This window comes from Phocoena sinus, chromosome 12 (genome assembly GCF_008692025.1).
Source record: "Phocoena sinus isolate mPhoSin1 chromosome 12, mPhoSin1.pri, whole genome shotgun sequence".
Lineage (NCBI taxonomy): Eukaryota > Metazoa > Chordata > Mammalia > Artiodactyla > Phocoenidae > Phocoena > Phocoena sinus.
This window is the reverse complement of record NC_045774.1, coordinates 64,381,515-64,405,067: the sequence shown is the minus strand read 5'-3', so window position 1 is coordinate 64,405,067 and position 23,553 is coordinate 64,381,515. Positions and strand designations below refer to the sequence as shown.

The 23,553-nt window shown below is 35.1% G+C and overlaps 1 protein-coding gene across 11 annotated transcripts in view; it reads right to left on the bottom strand.

The window, feature by feature from the left end:
• Positions 1 to 23,553, bottom strand: part of EPHA7 (EPH receptor A7) — a 167,030-nt gene that overhangs the window by 33,608 nt on the left and 109,869 nt on the right. The window lies entirely within an intron of this gene.

Below are 23,553 nucleotides of genomic sequence, written 5' to 3'. Positions count from 1 at the left end.
AATTTAAATTAAAGTGCAAACAGCAGAAGATAGCATTGTTCAAGTTAGTGAAAAATGGAAATGATGGGGCTGAGAATGACAATTAAGCAAAGGAATGCTAATTAAGGCTACAAAATATGATTTCTAAGTCCAAATATTTATTTCACATGCAAGAGCAATACACTTTTTACAAGAAACAAATAACTTAATACTGTGCCAGATAAAGTATATGAAATGGCTACTTTCATTTTCAATGAAAGGAATCAAACTTTAAAAAAATGTTTTTATGTTTCACGTGTGTGTCTGTGCATGTGTGTGCGTGTGGGTGTTTCATACTTCGTTAGGTTAAGGTGCAAGAAAACGCTAAGGCTTCTGTTACTTAAATACGTGCGTGATCACACATACACACACAGACTCTTCCACGTGTAATTTATACCTACGTAACCTAGGCTTCAAGCTTTGACAGAAGCAATTCAAGCTACAGTTTTGCTTTCTCTCTCTATACAGATAATAACATGCTAGAGTTCTTTCATCCTAATTAGTGGCATATACTCTTTTTGGTAGCTAAGACTGTGGAATGTAGCAAACTAATTTGCTCTGTCTAATTTGTTCAGTGACGATTAACTAGTTATCTTCTCTGTCTAAATGAGTAGCTGCATTGGCTTGGCTGAATTTCAGTCGGGTCATTATGTTTCATGTATCATGCTCTATCTCATTCTGTAAAATGTTTTCAGGCTGTTAATTTAATTTTCAGATGTCCAAAATTGTTAATAATCCTGCAGACAGAAAAGCAATTATATGGGTCTAAAGCTGTTGAAGCAAGCTTCTGATGTTTATCCCTTTGGCTTTATTTTGTTTCTTCTACTTCTTAATATTTTCTTATATCAATATCTAGAAAAAACATTTGTCACTGCTGTCTAGCTTGACGATTTTGAGGGAAGGACCTGGAAGATGCATGACTCCCATTTCCTCTCAGATTACTAACAAAAGCATAACTAGGGCGGATTAAGTGGAACAACTTTCCCTTTAGGGGCATGCAGCTGAAGTACTCAACAGACTGTGTTTACAGACTAAATGCGCTTCTGATATGTTTCCAATGAAGCCAATTTCTAATAAGGAATCTTATTTTTGCCACGACTTTTAAAACCTGGGTATGTGCAGTGAAGAAGAACTTGTTTCTAAAGTAATTTATCTCTCCACCCATAACATTTTTAGCATCTCAGCCAACTGTGTGGTTTAAGAAGCTGCATCCCCAAGCCATAGCCTTGGGAAACACATTCCCCAGCTAATGGTGAGATGAGATTCTACTTAGCCAGGAATCTCTAATAGTCTAATTTACTTAACGCCATTCATAAAATCTGTATTTTAATTTTAATTAGTAAAAAACAGAATGCAGCACAGGTGAGAATACTGCAATAGTCAATACATAAATTACTCAGTAAGGCTGCTGGGTCTCCGATCAGGGTTTACGGCATGAGATGTGCCATTTGGAAACAGGTTAAATGGAAATAGGTGGGAGCACTATTAGGTGCCAATCTCTAGGTCTTCTTTAAACAACACACATAGCTTAATGTGATTTTCAGTGTAAGTCAAACTATAAAACACTTTGCTTTGTTCCTATCCCTAAAGAGCAAGATGAGAGAGACGAGACACTGAATCCTCCAAAATATGGCAGAGACTTGGGGTATAAATGTACCTCATTTAGTTCTAATATGTTGCAGCAAGATCTAAGTGTAAAATGAGACATGATTTCTGCAAGTTACACATTAACATTAAACTCATAATCTCATCCTGGAAAAAGAATTTTTACCAATAAAATGATGGTAATTGGGAAATGGGGGGAAAGATGCCAAAAAACACATTTGAAATGTACAGTATTTTGAAGCCCGTAACACAGCACTAGCAGTGCAGTACTCTACAATGTATTTTCCCTCTTTTGTACAAAGAGCCATATCTGTCAGTGACTATACTCCTGATTTCCTGTGTATTTCTTATTTTTAAAAATTTATCCCTTGCTAATACTGTATCAAGCCACACGTTTAAAAGAGTCAGAAACAGAAGTACTAGCACATGGCCCTTGAGAATAGATAAATTGCATGATAGGAAAAATCTTTCCCTACCTATGTCCTTCAAATACAACACTTTGGTACATAAAAATTGATAATATTTTCCCTTGAGTTTCAATATCTCAGGCATAGAGAATATATAATTCATAAGATATACAGTTTATAAACAAAAATATCTCTAAAGCTAATCAGATTCTAACAGACATGATTTGCAGATGAAGTTATACATAAAAGTAAAATTGAAAGAAATATTAAAAAACATTGATTTCTATGGTTAATATATTTGATCTGCTAAATTAATCCCACTGTAACAATTTCACTAAGAATATGCTCTTACACCAAAATATTCAATTAGCTACAATCTGAATTCATTTTGAAAAGAATATGCATACAACTAATTAAATCATATACATACTTAACAACCCATAAGGTATTATGACATTTATAATTTTCATAATTATCAAAGTTAAATAAAATCTTTTGTAATTGGAATTAATGTGAAGCTAATAAATAGTAACCGACAATAGTAAATTCCCTGCACTGGAAAATGTAAGAAAACAAATTCAGAGAGGCAAGCTTTTAAACATGAATTTGTAGTAGGGTTTCTAAAAAGTGATTAACAGATTAATTTCTCACCTAAGTTTCTAGAAATATTCTGATATAAAAATTAATTTCAACTGAAGAAACAGATGGAACGTTTTGCCCTTAAATATTTTCAAGAATTATTGGGGACATATCTGGAGTCTATACAAATGCCAGTGAAAGACGATCCTAGGAAATACAGAAATGGTTTCTGTGGTTTAAAGTGGTAAATCTCAACAGTATAAAAACAAAGTTGATGCAACAGAAAAGCAAAAGTCAAATAACAGGCTAAAATGTAAATTTTGGGCTAGGATCGTTTAGTATGAGGCTCTGAACTAAAAAATAATCAGTAAGAATGGTGGGTTTATGTACAGACCTGAACCAGTCAACATTTTCGAGATTTTGAGCTTCAAGCACTCATGCATGAGTTTTGATCTTAATCAACTTTTAATTAAAATCCAAGTACAAAAATTATATTTAAGTTACAAGATGAAATGTGCTCATAAGGGCTCCATTCCCCCTCACCCTATGCCCTCCAAAATGTTAAGCTTACCTATATGTATGGAAACATTTCCTAGCACAAAGCGAGGAAAAGACAATTTTAAAACATAATATAGTAAGCGAATGGCCCTCCAAACTCCATACTCTAATCTCTGGAATGTATGAATGAATATGCAACATTACAAGGCAAAAGGGACACTGCAGATGTAATTAAGGTGATAGACCTTACAATAAAGATATTATCTTGGACTTTTTCAAGCGGGCCCAATCTAATCACATCAGTCCTTATGAGCAGAGAGATTTCTCCAGCCAGGGCTAGACAGATTTTGCGAAAGGTGAAGCCAGAGAGATCTGAAGCATGAGAAGGAATCAACCCGCCACTGCTGGAGGAGTCACTTGGGGAACGTAAGGTATGGGGGCAGCTTTTAAGGATCAAAGACATGACCTAGGTGACAGAGGCAGAGAAATGGAGACCTCTATGCTACCAGCACAAAGGCCTGGAATTCTGACATCAATGAGGTTGGAAGTGGATCTTCCCCAGAGGCTCCAGATAAGAGCCCAGCCCATCTGACAACTTGACTTCAGCCCAAGAGGCTGGCAACTGAGGCTCCAGCTGAGCCCCGCCATGCCCAGACCTCTGACCCACAGAACTGGGAGATACGAAATTAGTGTTGTTTTGAAGTTTTTGTGGTAACTATTCATGGTAGCAATAGAAAACTAATACATACAGTAAAGAAAGAATAGACTTACTGGAATTTTAACAAAGTCTATGAAAAAAGGTTAGTGATAGGATAGTTTAATAATGTGATATGTTGAAATTTATGTTGAAATAACATGGAATCAAGGAATTTTGATCTTGATTAAGACTCAAAACACAATGCCTTATAAAAAAGAACTCTCCATCATACATCTGGAAGAATTTTTTTTTTTTTTTTTGGTGGTAATACTTCAATGAAGTTCATGAATTTGATTTTGGATTTTAAAAGTAATTTATTTATACTAGTCATTATTTTCACTACACAAATTCTCCCACTAAATTTCAACAAAGAATGGTGAGTGGAAAAATAATATTTGTATTTCTAAATAATACAATCAGGAAAGATAGGTCAAGAAGTATGAAATGACCATTTACCACACCTCAAATTATTACATCTATTGACACTTGTTAGGTTTCCATTAGGTAAATACAAAAAGTGAAAATGAAGAAATCTTTAGAACACAATCAAATGCAAATCTGACAATTATAGAATAATAGACTTTTATTGAACACTTTTGCTGCTTTATAGTATGGAGTTCATTTTTGTCATCCTTTGAAATAACAAATGTGTGTATAATTAGGAGTTTAGGATTTTATAATACACAACTTTTAGCTTTCTTACTCTTCCCCATAGGTGTTTCATTTTTGCACTACAGGACAAACGTATAAAAACACATGTAAATGTATTCCAATAACAAAAGAGCAGACCAAAAGTATACATGATCCAGTGGAGTATCACGTAACATATCAATTCAATTTTTAGGGTATTTAGGAATAAGTAAAAAATTCTAACGTGATTTCACTAAACTTCAATTTACTGGCTGTGAACAAAAAAGGGTCAGTAATAATATCATGAGCAATGAATATAAAATTTTATCTAAAAATTAAAGCACAGGGATTAAGGGCAATTGAGTCTGCAGGAATTATGAGCAATCCATTTGCAATACGTACCCATCAAATTGTTTTTGGTTGGAGAGAAAGATGATTTGTGGCTAAAACAAATATAAATCTCATTCTATAATAAGCAGTTGAAAAAATCAGTGGGAAATGAATTGATCTTTCTCAAAATTAAATTATTCTCTTTGCATTGCCAGCTATGACCTACCAATTAGAATGATGATGTTTTATTCAAAAATGTAAAATACACAATATAATACATGACATATCACAGAATGGATTTCTAAATATATTTAAGAACAATTACTGAAAAGACAACTTGAATAAGAGCTAAAAAATAAGATCTGAAAGATCTGTAACAAAAAATGAATGATATTGAACTGACAAAGCAGGAAAAAGAAAGCATCGTGATTGGGGTGCCAAGTCAAGTATATATTGTGAGTAAAGTCAATATCGTTTCAGTAGGGTAATAACACTCCTCACAGAACAACAAACGTCACTACTCTGCTACTTGTTCAACTAAGGATAGCGCTGTTCTTTAAAGCAACAGTCACAACATCTTGGCAAAAATGATCTGCTAATACATCTTTCTGAAAATAAAGTTTCCTCTGTCATCATCAGATGATTAGTAACCAATTGTTTGGATGTTTAATTAATTACAATAGGAGTTCGCACTTCCTGGAAAGTCTATGTAAAGAGCTTTAAAGAGCAAAGAGCTGAAGGTTGTGGAGAAAGCCACTGTGGCAATTGGTTCTAAAAACGTACCTGGACTTCTGCTCATCTCTGCTTAAGTACTGACTAAAATGTGAATTGATGAGGCCGTTAATTTGTAACTCCAGGTGCATTTGCATTTTCATAGAATTACAATGTAATTGTAACTATCGATGTAAATAGAATAGAATATTGTAAAAACAGTAGGTATAAATTAGGCAGCTGCCCAGAACTAGCTGTACTATTCACACCAGTCCTACCCACAGAGGAATAACTAAATGATAATCGAACATGACAATCCAGCAGGGTTAAGGAGCCCTTGATATTGAGTCATACATGTCACCTATCTTTTCAATCAACAGTTAATACTTTTTTACTAGCTCAGTTCTACTCAACAAATGTTTGTTTGGCATTTACTCGATGCAGGGCATGGTGGCATTTCTATAGAAACTTACAGTTTGCTATAAATAAATAAATAAATATATATATATACCTCCTTTCTTCCCTACTGCAACCGTGCAGGTAGGTAGTGTTGTTCTATTCATTGGTGGAAAAGCTAAGGGTTACAGAAATTAAGTAGCATCCACTCAGAAAGGGGCAGATTTTGGATTCAATCATGTTTTTCAAATTCTAATCCCTATCTTTTGTCAACTACGCTGCAATAATTCTAGGTGCTGGCACTTCTTGAGAGCAGGCACTAGAAGCAGGAAAGCTAAGTCACACACTTAGCATTTGTTGAGAATCCATGATGGGCCATAATGATGAAAAGACCCTTAGGGATCTATTCAATAGGTAGGAGTCCTAGAACCTGCAGATACCAGAAGAGGTCAATCTGAGCAGCGATTTTTAAAATTACTTTTTTAAAAATGGCAAATGCATATTATATGCAACAAAATTCAAACGGTACAAAAGAGAATATACTGAAAAGGGAGACTTCCTCTGAACCTGGTTCCCATGTCACAAAGTTACCCTTCCCTAAAGCAACTACTTTTAGTAGTTTCTTTGGTATCCTCACAAAAATAGTCTAGATATATATGAAAGTATGTATATTTTAAAAACAGGGATGATATTATTCTAATAGTTCAAAACCCTGATTTTTTCATTTGTCTTGTATTTTATAACTTGTATCATTCAACATATACATATCTGTATCACTCTTTAATCAGCTGTTTTGTATTCCATTCTGTGGATGTACTACTGATATATTTGACCAGATGCTTATAAATAACTATAGTCCTCTCCCATTATCTTAAATAATAACAGAGCCAGGTTCAAGATTGGATCCATTATATTCTCTCTAGTGGCCTCCACAAAAAAGTTACAACTCACTGAATCATTCTTCCTCTGCTTCGGCTAATACAGAATTATTTTATTATTTTTCCCCCAAATCCTATTTCCCTTGCTGACAGTACTACACAATGTAATGTTTAATTATTTCATAGTTGTTTCTCTCCTCAGCTATTCTGATGCTCCTTGAAGGAAGGACATTTGGAGAAGCAATAGAGCCAAGGACTGAAGAGCATGGGCTCATGAGCTAGTCTACTGGGTGTGCACCTAGGTTCCAGCGTTTATTTGCAAATTGTGCAATCTTGAACAAGGAAACAAACTTCTTGAGCATCAGTTTTCTCAGCTTTAAAATAGCTTTAATCAGAGTGCATACTTCATAAATAGAATTGTTCTGGAAATCAGTATTTAAATACTTAAAACCACTCCTGCGACATGGTAAGAAATACATATATATATATATATATATATGTATGTATATTTATTATTATCCTATACTTAGTTTGTCTGTATTAGACTTACTGATGCCTGGGATTCATTCCAGAATACTCTGATCCTGAGATCAGATTCAGGCATCATTATTTTTCAAATGATCCTGAGACGAAGCTGCTGTACAGCTAGCCTGAGATCAATTCCTCTGAAGCTTTGGCAGGAACATAAATTGTCATTTCAATGTGGAATTCCAGGGCTGTCTATAATAAATGCTGGCAAACGTTAGGCTTTTAAATACTGACAGGTTTTATTCAATTTCAATCATTTAGAAATGACCAATTTCCATAATTTATACTCTCTATTTTATATACACCAGCTAAACAGAAAGACATTAAGGTTAAGTAATTTAGAAGGAACGTATCATTGTAAAAAAATGAAATAACTACCAAAATGGGAAGAGGTCCAACAACACACATTCTTTTAAAAATATTACATATTAAGTTGAGAGAAAAATACAGATGAAGCAATCTCTTCTATTTTGGGTGGTGGGGAAATTAATATTTTGATTGCTTTAGAAAAAAAACACATACTTTCACATGTGGTCTATCAAGTAATCTGACTCCATCTCTAATTTTCCATGAATCTAGAGCTAAAGGCTACCTATTTATAAGGTCAACTACGTGACTATAGTCTCACTTTAATGATGAACTATTTATAGAAATGATTTATAAGGAAGTATGGGATAGCTATAGCCCACAATCAGACCTTTTCAATAATGAAAATAAACCTTTATTAAGAATAAGATATACATGTGTGTGTATACACATTTGTTAATGACCAAAACCTCCTTTACATGTCATTAGAATAAGCTTTTCAGTTGTGAACATTTTCTTTGACCTTGGAACATGTTTTATTATAAGTAGAGAATCATGTTGTATTTCAATCACAAAAATATTGTAATATCAGTCGACAATTTTTGAAATGTTGATTTAGTCCAAATTCTTGTGTTATGGCTATCTTTAATTATAATTTTCATAGTTATCTATTTACATTTTTTACAACATGAATATTCTTTCCATTAATTTATATTAAACACAGACTGTCTAAATTTTTAATTCAATATACTGTAACTATACTTCCTTACAATATGAGATGAATGTAGTCCCTCATTTAGATAAATAATTTTAATTTATATACTATTATATGTATCATGAACACATATGAATGATTCTTAAATTATGTAATAACATATACTAATATTTACATATATAACCATGTGGCTAAGTAAGCTCATTAGCTCCTCTTGCTAAATATCTACACAATGTTTAAAATATTATTCTGTATATTGTAACATTCTGGAATTCCAAAGATTCCATTTACTTTTCAGAGGCAGTATAGCATTTATTTAAATAACATGTAGGTTGTTTATTAAGAGGAACATTGTTAATAGAAAGAATATTAAAGAAAGAGGAGACATGAGATTTGCCTTGAAGCAGGACATTAATAATGTATATTCAGAATTCCCATTAGAATAAACTTACATTACTGAATGCCAGCTGTGTGCTTACTATGTGACTACACTGCATTTTTAACTCCCAAGTCCTTTTCCAGTACACCACCATTTCTCATCATCATAAAATGAGTATAATGTGTTACAACCAAAGTTTTTAAAAAAATGAATGAAACCATAAAAATTGAGTTTACTGCATATAGTGATATGGTTTCATAAAATGTTGGTTTCACATGTGTGTTTGTGTATAAATATACCAAAGTACAGATATACAACGTGCATCTATGAATTACTTTTTTTTTTTTTTTTTGCGGTACGCGGGCCTCTCACTGTTGTGGCCTCTCCCTTTGCGGAGCACAGGCTCCAGACGCGCAGGCTCAGCGGCCATGGCTCATGGGCCCAGCTGCTCCACAGCATGTGGGATCTTCCTGGACCGGGGTACGAACCCGTGTCCCCTGCATCAGCAGGCGGACTCTCAACAACTGCGCCACCAGGGAAGCCCTATGAATTACTTTTAATAAACACATTAAAATTTTTTTGAAAGCTACTTTATTACATGATATATAATTGAGGGTATATCTATTTACAAAGAGAGATGAATGTGTTTAAAGTGATACAATACAAAACATAATACAGCAAAAGTAAGTGTGACAGTTCCCTGTTACACCATTCTTTTACTCTATCCCAAGTTCTTGATAACAGTTGAAGAGAACAGCCAATTTCATTATATTCTGGCTGCTATCAATCTCATCCTTTTCCACTTTACAGTTTCTTTTTATTTTACTTTTCCTGCTTGTGTCTTCTACTCTGGTATGATTTATTTTCGACTGTATTTTTTCTAGGCCTACCTAAAACTTGTATGTATCCAAATCAATCTATTTTCTTAAATATTATCTAAAAATATTGTTTTGCAGCTATTGTTCTTCATTAGTGGTTTTATCTTATTTTTTTACATTTTTTGCAGAAATCATCACTCTAGTGCTCCTCGCAACTAATTTGATTTTAATTCTCTGTTCTATTATAAGTTTGATTATTCAAGAAGGAAAAGAAGGAGGAAGAAGAATGTAACGAGGAGGAAGAGGAGAAGAAGGAGAAGGTGGAGGAGCAGAAAAAGAAGGAAACCTAAAGTATCTCAAAGCTCACTAAAATAGGGCTTCCCTGGTGGTGCAGTGGTTGAGAGTCCTCCTGCCGATGCAGGGGACACGGGTTCGTGCCCTGGTCTGGGGAAATCCCTACATGCCGTGGAGCGGCTAAGCCCGTGAGCCATGGCTGCTGAGCCTGTGCGTCCGGAGCCTGTGCTCCACAACGGGAGAGACCACAACAGTGAGAGGCCCACGTACCGCAAAAAAAACCAAAAAAAAACCTCACTAAAATTATCTCACTTAAAATGTGCAATTAAAAAATGTTATCATCCCAATTGCTCCAGGTACTCTGAATACATTTCATCTCTGAAGTGCATAAACTTAAGAGATTCACATTGCTTAATAATAAGTTCTCAACACCAGTCAAGATTTATTACTTTATTTCAAGAACCTACTACAAACTAAGTACGTAGTTTAATAGAGTCTCCTAAATACATTTCAACTAGCTTTGCAGCTTGTATTTGAAAGTTGTTGCTATTGCCTAGGAAGTCAGGCATAAATGAAAACTGCCTTAAGTTTCCTAAACCTGTATAATGCCGATGGTGCCACGTGGCATTAATTTACTAAACCAAGAGAAAATTAATGCAGTTTCCTAAAGTAGCCAATTAATACCCAAAGAGTCACTTTTATACATTGGGAAAATCTGGCTTAGAATTAAATAGTTATATACAGGGAGGGTTACCAATTTATGAATAAGTTTGGTTTCAAAAGTTAATTTGTAGTTTAGTTGTTTGTAACTTGGACTTCATTTTCCATAGAATCAGTATCAAAAAAAGCATTTAGATTGCCAGGTTAGCCAACAAACACATTTTGACCCAGAATGTTGTTAAAATATGTACATTTGTTCAGAAAATGAGTTAAAAACAATTCTGCTTCAATACTAGTAACTACGGAAAACAGAAAAACCAATAGGATGAAAAAAATGTTTTTGCTATTACTATTTAATACAGGTGCTTCAATACAAGAATTAAAATCTTCCAGAATCCTGCCAAAATTCTGATGTCTCTTAGCCAGAGACAGAAACTGATCGATATTTGCTAGGCTTCTGCCACTGCCCTCATCCTCCTTATAGGGAATTTTGACTTTATTCCTAAATAGTCTCCAGCCACCAGGAAATAACCATCTCAATAACTAACTAGAACATAAATACAAGGACAATACGTCCCTAGTTTCACCTTTTATCAGTTAGAGCAGGGGTCTATGGCCTTGGGCCAAATCTGGCTAGTTACCTGTTTTTGTAAATAAAATTTCACTAGAACACAGCTGCATCCATCTGTTTACATATGGCTTATGGGTGCTATTTGTGCTAAAATATCAGAGGTGCGGAATTAAAACAGAGAAAATATGGCCTATAAAGCAGGAAATTTTTATTATCTTGTCCTTTTCAGAATAAGTTTGCTCACTTCTAAGTTAGAGTTTGTTTTGTTGCAAGTAAGTAAACCCCAATAAACAAGGGTTTAATTGTCTTTTACTTTTCTCATGCAAAAAGGAATATACTTCACAGGTGAGCAGTTGCTATATTTTGTCCAGTGGCTCAAGGATGTAAAGATGATTCTCCTGGCCTTTCCCTCATGGTTGCAATGCGTTGCGATTGCCGCTGCTACAGCAATCATATCCGTGTTGCAGGCTTGCAATGAAAAGGCAGTGTGGAATACTCCGGGTCTAAATAAGGAAAGCCAACTATTCCAGCAAGCTCTAGCAGTCTTTTGCTTTTGTCTCATTCATCTTATTCCCTAGGTTGGACATGGATTTCTAAAATTTAAGCTGGGTGTACTGATGCCCTAAAAAAACGATAGTAAATAAGAAGAAAGAACTTGATATTAGGGAGGAAACCGGCAGTGTCTGCCACCCTCATCTTCCCAATAGCAAGAGAAAGGGAGATCATTCACTTAACTTGATTCCTACACTTCCAACCTCCTCAATTAATTTCTCTTCTGAATATAGAACAGAAAGGATGAAGGAAAGTGATTCAGATTCCTAAGTGAAGGCACCAGATCATGGATAAAAAGTAAGGTCATGTAAACTGGGACTTGAGAGATATTTATGATATCACTAAATCTTTATCTGGCAAGTTTAAGAGTGAAGTGAGAAAAATTTTTTTCTTTGTTTGGTCACATCGGGGAGCTATTTCAGGTAAGCCTTTTTTTTTTTTTTTTTTTTTGGGTACGCGGGCCTCTCACTGTTGTGGTCTCTCCCGTTGTGGAGCACAGGCTCCGGACGCGCAGGCTCAGCAGCCATGGCTCACGGGCCCAGACGCTCCACGGCATGTGGGATCCTCCCGGACCGGGGCATGAACCCGTGTCCCTTGCATCAGCAGGCGGACTCTCAACCACTGCGCCACCAGGGAAGCCCAGGTAAGGCTTTTTCTTATAGGACCAGATAGTTGTAGAAAACCTGAACAGTACAATGGTCAAGTCTGAAAAGGTCATATCAGGTGATTTAAACAGATTTTCCTGGAGAGAAGCCATTTACCAGACAGCATGAATAACATGTTAACTAAAGAGAACTTTTTATAACAACACCTTTTAATGACATTATTTCATTTAGCCATTTGACACGAGGAATTCCTAGGTGAAATAGAGAGTCTCAAATTGATTGACAGTACTAGCAAGGAACACACCACCATGCATATTTTAGCCACTTAGTACATGCTAAGTAAAGGGATACATTTATTACATACAAATTACCCTTTCTCTTTTACGTAACCAATCTCTTCCTCTCCATTGGATTCTGCCTAATAGACTTCACAGATTTCTCCCGTGCAAATAAAATTATTTCTCAAGCCTATATCCCCTTTCATCTGCCAGGGAATCACTCTTCTTCCCTTTACAGCCAAATATGCCAAAAAACTTGTCTAGATTCTTTTTCTCCCTTTCTTCAAAACCCATTCATGCTCCAACCTTCTCTAGTCTGGCTTCAGTCCACCTCACTCCATCCAGTTGGTTGGATAAGCCACTGATGCCCTCATCTAACCACAGTGAAGTACTTTTCTCAATCCTCATCTTTCTTGTATTCTCAACAGCATTAATATTGTTAACTTTTCCTCATTTTATCCTTGGCTCGCATGACACATTTTCTAGTTTTTCTCTATCTGTCTGGCTAATTCTTTTCTTTCCTTTTGCAAGCCACTTCTCCTTATTCAAAAGTCAAATTTCCTGAAGGTTGTATAAAAAGATGCTCATTTTCATTAGTCATTAAGGAAATGCAAATTAAAAACACATTAAGATACTATATACTTGATATCAACTAGAATGGCTACAGTCAACAAGACAGATAATAACAAGTGTTGAAAAGGATGTGGGAAAATCTAGAACTGTCATACACTGTTGGTGGAAATGTAAAGTAGCCACTTTCGATAAGCAGTTCAGCAATTCTTTTAATAGTTAGATATAAAGTTACCATATGACCCTGTAATTCCACTCTTAGCTGTCTATGCTGGAGAAATGAAAACATAGGTCCACACGAAGGCATTAACATGAAAGTTTATAGCAATGTTATTCATATAGCCAAAAAGTGGAAACAACCTAAAGATCCATCAACTGGTAAACAAACAAAATGGAATATATACAAGGGAATAGTATATATTCATTATATATTCAATTCATAAAAATGAATGGACTTGCTATATGGTACAACATGAATGAACCTCAAAAAACATTGTGTTAACTGAAAGACGTCAGATGTATAAGACCCACATTGTATGACTCTATTTATATGAAATGTTTAGAAAGACAGAGCAGTGGTCCCCAACCTCCGGGCCGAGGACCAGTACCGGTCCGAGGCCTGTTAGGAACTGGGCCACACAGCAGGAGGTGAGCGGCAGGCTAGTGAATGGAAGCTTCATTTGCCGCTCCCCATTGCTCACATTACTGCCAGAACCATCCCTGTCCCCTACTGTCGGTGGAAAAACTGTCTTCCATGAAACTGGTCCCTGGTGCCAAAAAGGTTGGGAACCACTGCTATAGAGATGAAAATTAGATTAGTAGCTGGCTAGGTCTGGGGGTAGGAATGGGGAGTGACTGAAAATGGGCAGGAGGGATCTTACTAGGGTAATGGTAATATTTTAATATTAAAATTTTAATATTTTATTGTGGTGATGATTACACAACTCTTTAAATTTACCAAAAATCACTGAATCATACACTTGAAATGGGTATATTTTATAGTATGCAAATTAATTCTAATGACAGCTGTTAAAAATTGGCTTTCCATGACTTTAGAATAAGGACCGAAACCTTAACATAACTTACTGTTTGACCTCCATCTATCTTTCCGGCCTCACCATGTATAAATATTCCCCCATTCTGTGCAACCTATTCCTTTTGTTCCTCAGCTGTGACAAACTCCTGTTCACACTGAGGTGAAACATCATTCTGACTTTTCCTCTTAGAGTATCTTTTCCAACTTCTCTGACTGAATACAACCCAATCTATTTGTGTTCTCATGGAATTAGAAAATTTCCATTTACAGCAGTTTAGAGGTGGAAATTGACACGCGTTAGTATAATTATTTGATGAATGTCTGTCTCCCCCACTGTATGCTCTATAAAGTTGGAGGGACATGCTTGGTTTTGACAACAAAATGTCCTCACTATTTATCACAGTTCCCAGCCTTTAGGTACCTATTAAATTCTGGCTTAACGTATAAAGTACAACTCTCAATTATCTAAAAATTTCCTCTAGGATGCAAAATTTTTTTTTTTGTTGTTCCAGGATAATTATTCTCTCAAATTAAAGTGTGAAAGTATCTTTCAGAACTTTGCGAAGTTGAATACATACATTAAGATCAGACTGGTTTTTTTTTGACTACTGCTTGCAGTATCTATTGCAATTCTCTAAGGGAGAACCATCACAAAATGCCAAATGATAAAAAAAAAAGACAAACAAACTAGTGAAACCATCCTATATTAGAGTAACTTAAACGTCAGTTATTAATTTTTGATAATTTTCAATATCTCAATATCAGTAAGATAAATTCTGATACCAATGAATTCAAACTATTCTTTCAAATAAGCATAATTTTGCTTATGGTATTCTGAGGTGTTATTTTATTTTATTAAAATAATTTCCAAATGCAACCAAGTTCTCTCATTACATCTTGTTCTGTGTGTCTGCACAGGATTTTGGAGATATATAAAATCACAGGACATAAAAACATTGGTTATATATAATATACTTGTTAATAAAACAAAACCCATCAAAATATTAGTTTCAATTCCCTGAATTTTTATTTAAATGGTCATCATTAAGTTAGTTAGTTAATACCTAGTCTTTTGGCCTTAAAACTGCTTGGGATAAAAAAGCAAAATGTTCAAAAATTATAAAAGAACAAATTATTTTTATAAAAATTGATACACACTTTATATTTATATACATATATAAAATATATCCTCTTAATATTTATTTGAAGTAATTTTTCATGTAAGAAAATACTATAGTTCTTCATCTACAGTACCTAAATATAAATACATATGTATCCTATATATGAAAATGTGCATACATATACACATATGTATATAATGATACTCATATAAAAACTTTTCATATCTGTAATTAAAAGCACTTTATGACCAACATATTTTGGTAATTTTATCACTACTGATTTCCAAATGTGGTAATTACAGAAGAGTATTGTGAAATAAATGACTTGTACATTAAAGATATTTCTCATTGATATAAGGCAGTCTCAGAAATTTTATTGGTGCATATTCTCTAAAAATAAACTCTATATTTAAGAAAGGTATGAAATTGATAACTCTTCAGCTTTCTATACAAACAATCGCCAGTACATGAGAAATAGCATTAGGCTTTTCCTCAACTCTGTGGGTCTAACTTCAAGGGACTACTGTCATCATGGTCCATTTTGCTTTCAAAATTCTGATAAGAAAATTCTGATCTGGGCTTCCCTGGTGGCGCAGTGGTTGAGAGTCCGCCTGCCGATGCAGGGGACACGGGTTCGTGCCCCGGTTCGCGAAGATCCCACATGCCGCGGAGCGGCTGGGCCCGTGAGCCATGGCCGCTGAGCCTGCGCGTCCGGAGCCCGTGCTCCGCAACGGGAGAGGCCACAACAGTGAGAGGCCCGCATACCGCGGAATCTAAAATTTTCCTCTGACACAGAATTTCTTTCTTCTCTCTCCCTACTCTCTCTCTCTCTTAGTTTTAGGTTAGTTATGCAGTTGTAGATCTCTTTTGTCTTAAATCAACAGACTACCTACAAACTAGCACCAAGGCTCAACAGCAACTTCTGTTTTCTGAGAAGTGAAGCAGTGCTGGGTTCTGAGCACCTTCCATTACATGTTCACATAGCAATCTTTCCTCACTCAATGCTAGAGCCAGGCTCTTCAGAATGCCCAGTGACCTGGTATCTTATGACTAGGAGCCTGGCAGAAAGTCGCATGAATAATCCATTTAAGGTAATTCTAATTCCTGGTTAATACAAATCTGACTTTTCACCATCATAAAACAAAAGAAAACAAAAAGTACAACTGCAGGCAGAGAATGTAACATTGAAATGTATTCTAACTGTCTATGTTGCAAGTATTAACCTGCTGATACTCACTTAAAATTGCAAGTCACTGACCAATAAATGCTTAAATGCTCTTTAAGATGAGTGCATTTTCTCTTTTGTCCAGTAATAAAATTTGTCCAGTGGCACACTTCTCTGGAAAACTCCATCATATTTCTGAACACATCCCTATTTCTGCTGTAAATTGTCTTGGATGACAAACAAAAGCAATTGTCTAACATATATTGTGTTACATATCAATGAAGAGTGAGAGACAGATTCTGTGTGGTTTGTGCTTATTAAGAATTTATTTTGAATGGAAGGTTCCTTCTACAGTATTTTAAAATAAGAACATTTGAGTTTAACAGAGTTCTAGTGTTCTATGGTTTGGGTTTTTTTTGTTTGTTTGTTTGTTTAGTCAAAGACAAAAAAGAATTATCATTAAGCATCTAACCACATAACCAAATAAAGTATTTGATAAAAGTTTCAGAATACATTAATATTTTACCACTAAATAACAGACAAGGAATAATTTTCTGGTGCCAGAGTACCAGGTTATATGTGCAACGAACAAGAATCATTTGTTAGCTGCCCATTGGTCCATTTAAAAAGAACTGTAGATTATTCCTTAGCTACAGTGCAAAAGGACACTGGGCCACTGAGGACACACATACACACACACATACACGTGTGTGCATACATACACACATGCATGGCATGTAACTTCATTATGCCCCAGAGTTAGAAGGAAAAGTATTTTCAAATCAGTCTAAATTTGATTTCTCATGCTTGAAATTAACCTCCACCCTCAACACAACATACGACTGGGCACCGTTTTGTATGTATATATGAGTAATTCGAGTAAATGGAAAGAAACTGTATTGATAAAAATGCTCCACCCCCGAACTTCACAAGATTTGAAGTCACACAGAAAATATTTGATCCCAGCTCTGCCACTTATTAGTTATGTCATCTTGCTCAAGGTGCTAAACTGCTCTGAACTACATAATTTTTCATCTGCAAAATTGAAATGATATGGGTGCTACGGAGATTTTAAAAGATAATAAATGTGAGTCACATACATCACGTTTAGCAATTAGCAATCTTTCAATAACTGTTAGTATTATTATGAAAGAAAGAAATTAAAGAGGAAATAAGCATGCCAAATCGACTTTACAAAACAGCACAACAAAAAACACTTCTATTCGGTTCACTGACATTATTTTCTTCTAGTGCAAACTGTCGTTTTATAATTTAATGTAAATATTCTAAATACAATACATTTGAAACCTTGAGTATTTTATTTTAGATCCACGGGGATATACTATGTTCACGCACCAGGTGCAGAGATGCACAGCTATCTTATTCGATTATTATATCTTACTTCATTTTTTTTATTATGTGTGTTAATAAAGAATATGACTTGGTAAATGCTCTACAAAATGTGACATCATCCATGCAAACAAATTCTAATGTTTACTAAATAAATTTACTAAATAAATTATTATATGTTAAATTCTGAATATTTACTAAATAAATTATTATATGTTAAATTCTGAATATTAATTATAAACTGTAATATTTTCTGATAAGAGGGAATTGTCTTTGCTAATACACTGATTTGTTATTATTTTAAATTATGTGAATGGATGGCCTTAACACTTCTTGATAACACCTATTATAACCTTTGGAAAACATTCTGATTTTATTATTCTGATGCTTCTAAGCGCTTTTAATCGCTCCCAATTAAGAATCCTAGTGCTGGGTACTTAAGCTCTGTGACTTTGGGCATATTATTTCATTTCATCGTGCCTCGGTTTTCTCATCTCTCCAAAGTAATAATATCAAGTTTTAAGGAGATACCTAAAGTATTAAAAGAGAAAAGATAAGAAGTGCTTAGCAAACTAAGTATAGAATAAAAGATAGCTGTCATAAAATGAGCACAGCATACAAGGCCTGTCCTGGTTGGTCTCTGTTTACTTCTCCAGCATCACTTACCTGTCATTTCCTTCTCACACCTACCTGCCAGGATTGCAAAATGCCTTCAAATTTGTTTAACAGGGAAATCTCTCTCTGGTTTAACAGTTCGTGCTATTTCATGACTCCATAGTTATGGCTACTTAATTTCTTCTATATGGAAACCCATGTCCTAGCCTGCTGGTAAGCTCCAGCCCACAACTTCAAGACAACTGAAGGCTCAGTTTCTCTGTGCTTGGTGTATATTTCAACTAGGGGAATTACCTGTTTATATGCCTTCTTCCGTTACAGTACATTTGGACAAGCAATGCATCTACTTAAAGATGCTTTAAAATAAATTTACAACAATATCCACATCTCTGTTTTCCATGTTGCCTAATATTGTTGATATTACCTTAGTATTTTAAATATCTATGGCCAGATTGATACACTCATTAGATAAACAATAGCACATATACTTGTTATTGGAAAACTGATGATTTAAGAAAAGGCAGGTAAAAGAGAGCACTCTTAACTTGTGTTAAAAGGTTTTTCTTTGTTCTTAGGTTAAGTTGCCAAGTGACAAAGTTGACCGTGATAAAGAGTTGTGGAGTACCACTGTATTACGCTATAAACACCTATCGCTTTAGATCAATATCCAAGAAATTCCCCACTGTGTTTACAAGCCCAGCATACTAAAGTTGGCATAAGTAAATCATTTATTTTATACTAACAATAACCTACAGAGAAGCAACTTAACTTCCTCACTCAAACTTTCATTTTGTAGTACAAAAATAACAGAATGCTGACAACTTCTTTAAATGCTAGGTAGATAGGCAAACAACCCTTTGAACCACAGATGATAGGAGCGGATAGTGGAGAGGTATTCAAGTTAAGTCTATGCTTCTGCCATTGCTCCACTTCTAATCTTCTGCTCTTATTTTAGAGGAAATAACTCTTTATATTCGTGCTGATCTGTGGGAGCAAAGAGAATGATGACGTTCTTATCCTTTTAAGTTAGAATATATTTTTAAAACATAAAGTGAAAGAAATAATTCTGGATCTTGCAAATATTCAAAAGAAATGATAATTTCTGTTTTCCTAATAATAAGTTGTAGATTTCTAAAACTATTGATAAAAATTTTATACACTAAAGAATTATTAAAAAATCAGGTAATATGTAGAAAAGACTATGCAAGCCATACATGATTCATAAATAATGATTTTTGTAATTCACAATTTAGTTTGTAAAGTATTTGATTTGTTATTTAAATTTATTTGCACTTGTGGTTTTATATATATATATATATATATATTTTTTTTTTTTTTTTAGGTACGCGGGCCTCTCACTGTTGTGGCCTCTCCCGTTGCGGAGCACGGGCTCCAGACGCGCAGGCTCAGCGGCCATGGCTCACGGGCCCAGCCGTTCCGCGGCATGTGGGATCTTCCCGGACCGGGGCACGAACCCGTGTCCCCTGCATCGGCAGGCAGACTCTCAACCACAGCGCCACCAGGGAAGCCCGTGTGGTTATATTTTACTAATCAAAATTTTGGTGACAACTTAAGAATGTTGTTTTAGAATACTCAGCTATTTTAGTATCAAGAGATTCTTAATAATTTCTGAAATGCTTTTTTGTTTAATATATGAGTGTTTCACAATATGAGATAAGCTTCAGAAAGAAACACAAAATTAAATAAGTCTTATCTGTCATATGTTTACAGTTAGTGCTTGCTCCCAAGATCATCTTTATGAAATCCCTTCTTTCTTTGACATTTGAAAGAAAACATCATCATTCTTGTCTTTTTTAAACCAATCTGTCGACACTGGTATCAAACAACTTTGAACTGATGTTGAGTTGTGTAACAAGTGACAATATCAACTCCTAAGACAGACGAAATGCTTGCTTCATGAATGCATTTTGACAGGTCGACATCAACCCGATGCTTACAAGTGTGCAGCAGCAATAAGCGAGCATCACAAATAGTAAAGAAAAGCTTCTATTTCCTTGGAAGACATGTTTATATGTTCAGGAAAAATGTTATAGATTAATTATCGTTCCTTTGTTCTTGTCTGCATTGTGATTCAGTTCAGGCATTGTATTTTTCAGTTGCAAAATGTTTGCCACCTGCTTGCGGATAAAAACTCTGGCCCGTATGTACTGCTGTTTGTAAATGACTCCCAAAGGCAACAAGACATTGTTTTCCCAGGTGGGCTACTCATTTACTTTCTGTTTCCTTTCTCCCACTATTCATCTATGGTGACAAGTGTCAATTATGGACAGGAGATTTATGGGATGGGAAAGATAAAGCCCAATTTACAAATCATTTCCTGCGCAAGCAGACAGGTGCAATGACAGAGCCGACTTGCTGTAATTGAATTTCTTACTGCTATCTCCTCAGTCACAAGAAGGTGTCAACCTCAAGGATGTTAGCTGTGGAAAAAGTCTTAATACACTATGATTTTGAATGTGGAGATGACAATATCCCCTGGGTTTTAAGTTTGGACTCTGAATAGAATATACTAAATTTTTTTCCATGTAGTAATAAGATTTTCCTTACCCTCTTAAATGGGCAATGCATCAGGGGCAACATGCTAAATTAAGCTAACTTTAAATCAAATGACAATTACAGGTAAGAAAACAAACTCCGTTCTGATGTATTAAAAAGTTCCCACATTATATGGGAAATTTGATTATAATCATATTGAATATAAAAATTCATTTATGAAGTCTTGATATATTTATGGTATGAAGACTTCCAAGCAATAAATATTGTCAGCTTTTCTCTACCTTGGGGTCGTTTCTATGTCATCTGAAAACGTTTTGTAGTTTTTTCTATAAAATCTTGCATAACACATGGCCCCTTACAGATTTTTGTGTTTGTTTTTACAACTGCCAATTGCATTTTTAAAATTATGCTTTTTCATTGGCCACTATTTATTAATTTTCCAACTACTGTATGCTGTTCACTGAAAAAGGTGTGCTATATAATTACCTAATTTAATCATCAAAAGTCCTTGGATAAGGCATTTTCACCATTTTACAAATAGGAAGTAGATAAGAGAATTTAAGTAACTTTCCCAAGGTCACTAAACCTACAACACCAAGAGCTGACAACTACAAAGTAGAGTCTACATGATCTAGGTTTAACTTACTTTTTCTTTCTGAGGAAAGTGAGCCTAATTACTTGCAGGTTACTGCATATGGATCTTGAGAAAAGCATTTTGTTCAACGTGGCCATAAAGACTCCAAGCCACATTTTATAAGAATTAGTTTTGGTGCTCTGTTTCTACTCAAAAATCTCCTTTTCTTTGATGTCCCATTTATTCTTGTGTTAATACTCGGTTTAGGTCCACCATTCTAGAGGTGACTGCAATTCTGTTTAGCTATCCTGAACCAAAGGATTTTGAGAAATGGAGGGTTCTTTATAAGTGTAAAGTTGTCACTGGTTATTAAAATAAAAGCTTTCTCATATACAACCTTGTCAGCAATAGCACTTAGCGACCTACAGGGCAGAAACTCAGTAATGGAGGCCCCTATATACTATATCTCCAGGTCTGCACCAAAACATACTACAAAGGTTTGAGCTAAACGCTTTTTAAGCCACTAAAATTTCTACCTCAGCACGTCTCTGCCCAAAATACCCTGGCTGACCCTTATTTCCATGATGATATTTTATATCTAATTCCTCATTGATTAGAGTTGGAATTATCCTTAGTTTGGGTGGGAACAAAATTAGCTTTAGCTTTTAGATCTGTGTCATTTCAGAAATTCTCTTTCCAGGAGGCATTTGGTAGATCAGCGTGTTGTTAAACAGAAAAGCTGCTTCTGTGACTTACACATCCTCTGTTTTTGACCTACTGTGATCTTTACATTGACCTCAACCTAATATAATTCACAGGTGAAGAAAAGTTCCAATTTCAGAGTATGTTGAACAGGGACGAAAATTAAGATTTATTAAGCAGAGGTTTTCTAAGGCTTTATACTAAAATGTTCACATATGTTATTTCATTCACTCCTCAAAATAAACCATTGAGGTGGCTATTATTGTAGCCTTTGTACAAATGAGCATTTTGAAATTTAGAAAGGTAAAGGTAAGGAAGCTTATCTACAGACACATGCAGGAGCTGGTTGAACTAAATTTATATAAAAATATGCAGGTTATAAAGCCTAGTATATTACCTGATGCTATTTCCTGAGCTTCTTGGTTTTAGTGATAGTCACTAGAGAATTTACTGTACAGTCATTTCTTGGTATCCACGAGGGACTGGTTCCAGGATCCCCAATGATACCAATATCTTCAATGCTATTTATATAAAATGGGGTAGTATTTACATATAACCTACATACGTCATATACTTTTCTTCTTATACAGACCCAAAATGTTAAGATTTTATTTACAAAACTTCTTCGTTGTGCAGAAAGTAAAAATGCTGTTACAATTTCAGTGCAACTGGTAGTCACAGACAGTTGATTCACCAATCACAGCTATCCACACTACAGCAAGAGTCTTACACAAAAACCTAACAGCGCTTACAATTTTGTTGGGGTGAAGTCCCCAAGCTTGATGAAGGATTTCCAAGAGGGACTAAATGGAGGGAGGCAGAATGTCACAGGAACTATTCTTTGGCCCTTTGGGTGGGTGGGTGTGAATACTTTTAATCATCTTTACCTATAAAAACCTTATACAATGTAAATGCTATGTAAATAGTTGTAAATACAATGTAAATGCCATGTAAATAGTTGCCTGCATGTGGCAAATTCAAGTTTTGCCAGTTGAATTGGTGGATGTGGAATCTGCAGATACAGAGGGCCAATTGTACTTGAATTCCAGTGGCTATATCTTTCTTGATTATAACTTAAGGCTTAGTTCTCCCCCAGACTCCATCACAATTTGTAATACAGACACAGAGAACATTAGACTGAGAGCGGTTCTAGGTGCACTAGAATCTAATTTCCATGGGGACGCAGACTTTGCCTTATTCACTGACACAGAGCCAGCAAACAGAACAGTAGTAGGGTCACAGTGGGAACAGAGTCAATAAATTAAAATATCTTTTCCAATTCAATATCTTGAGTTTTATAGCTGAGGACACTGAGACTCCAAGAAGTGAAGTGACTTGTCAAGGGTAAATGGTAACTTAATAGATCAGTAGATTAAAATTCAGTTTTTCTTGTATTATGGTCAGTGGGTTTTCCAGTATGTCAGATTGTTACTAACTGGGCAGCCACA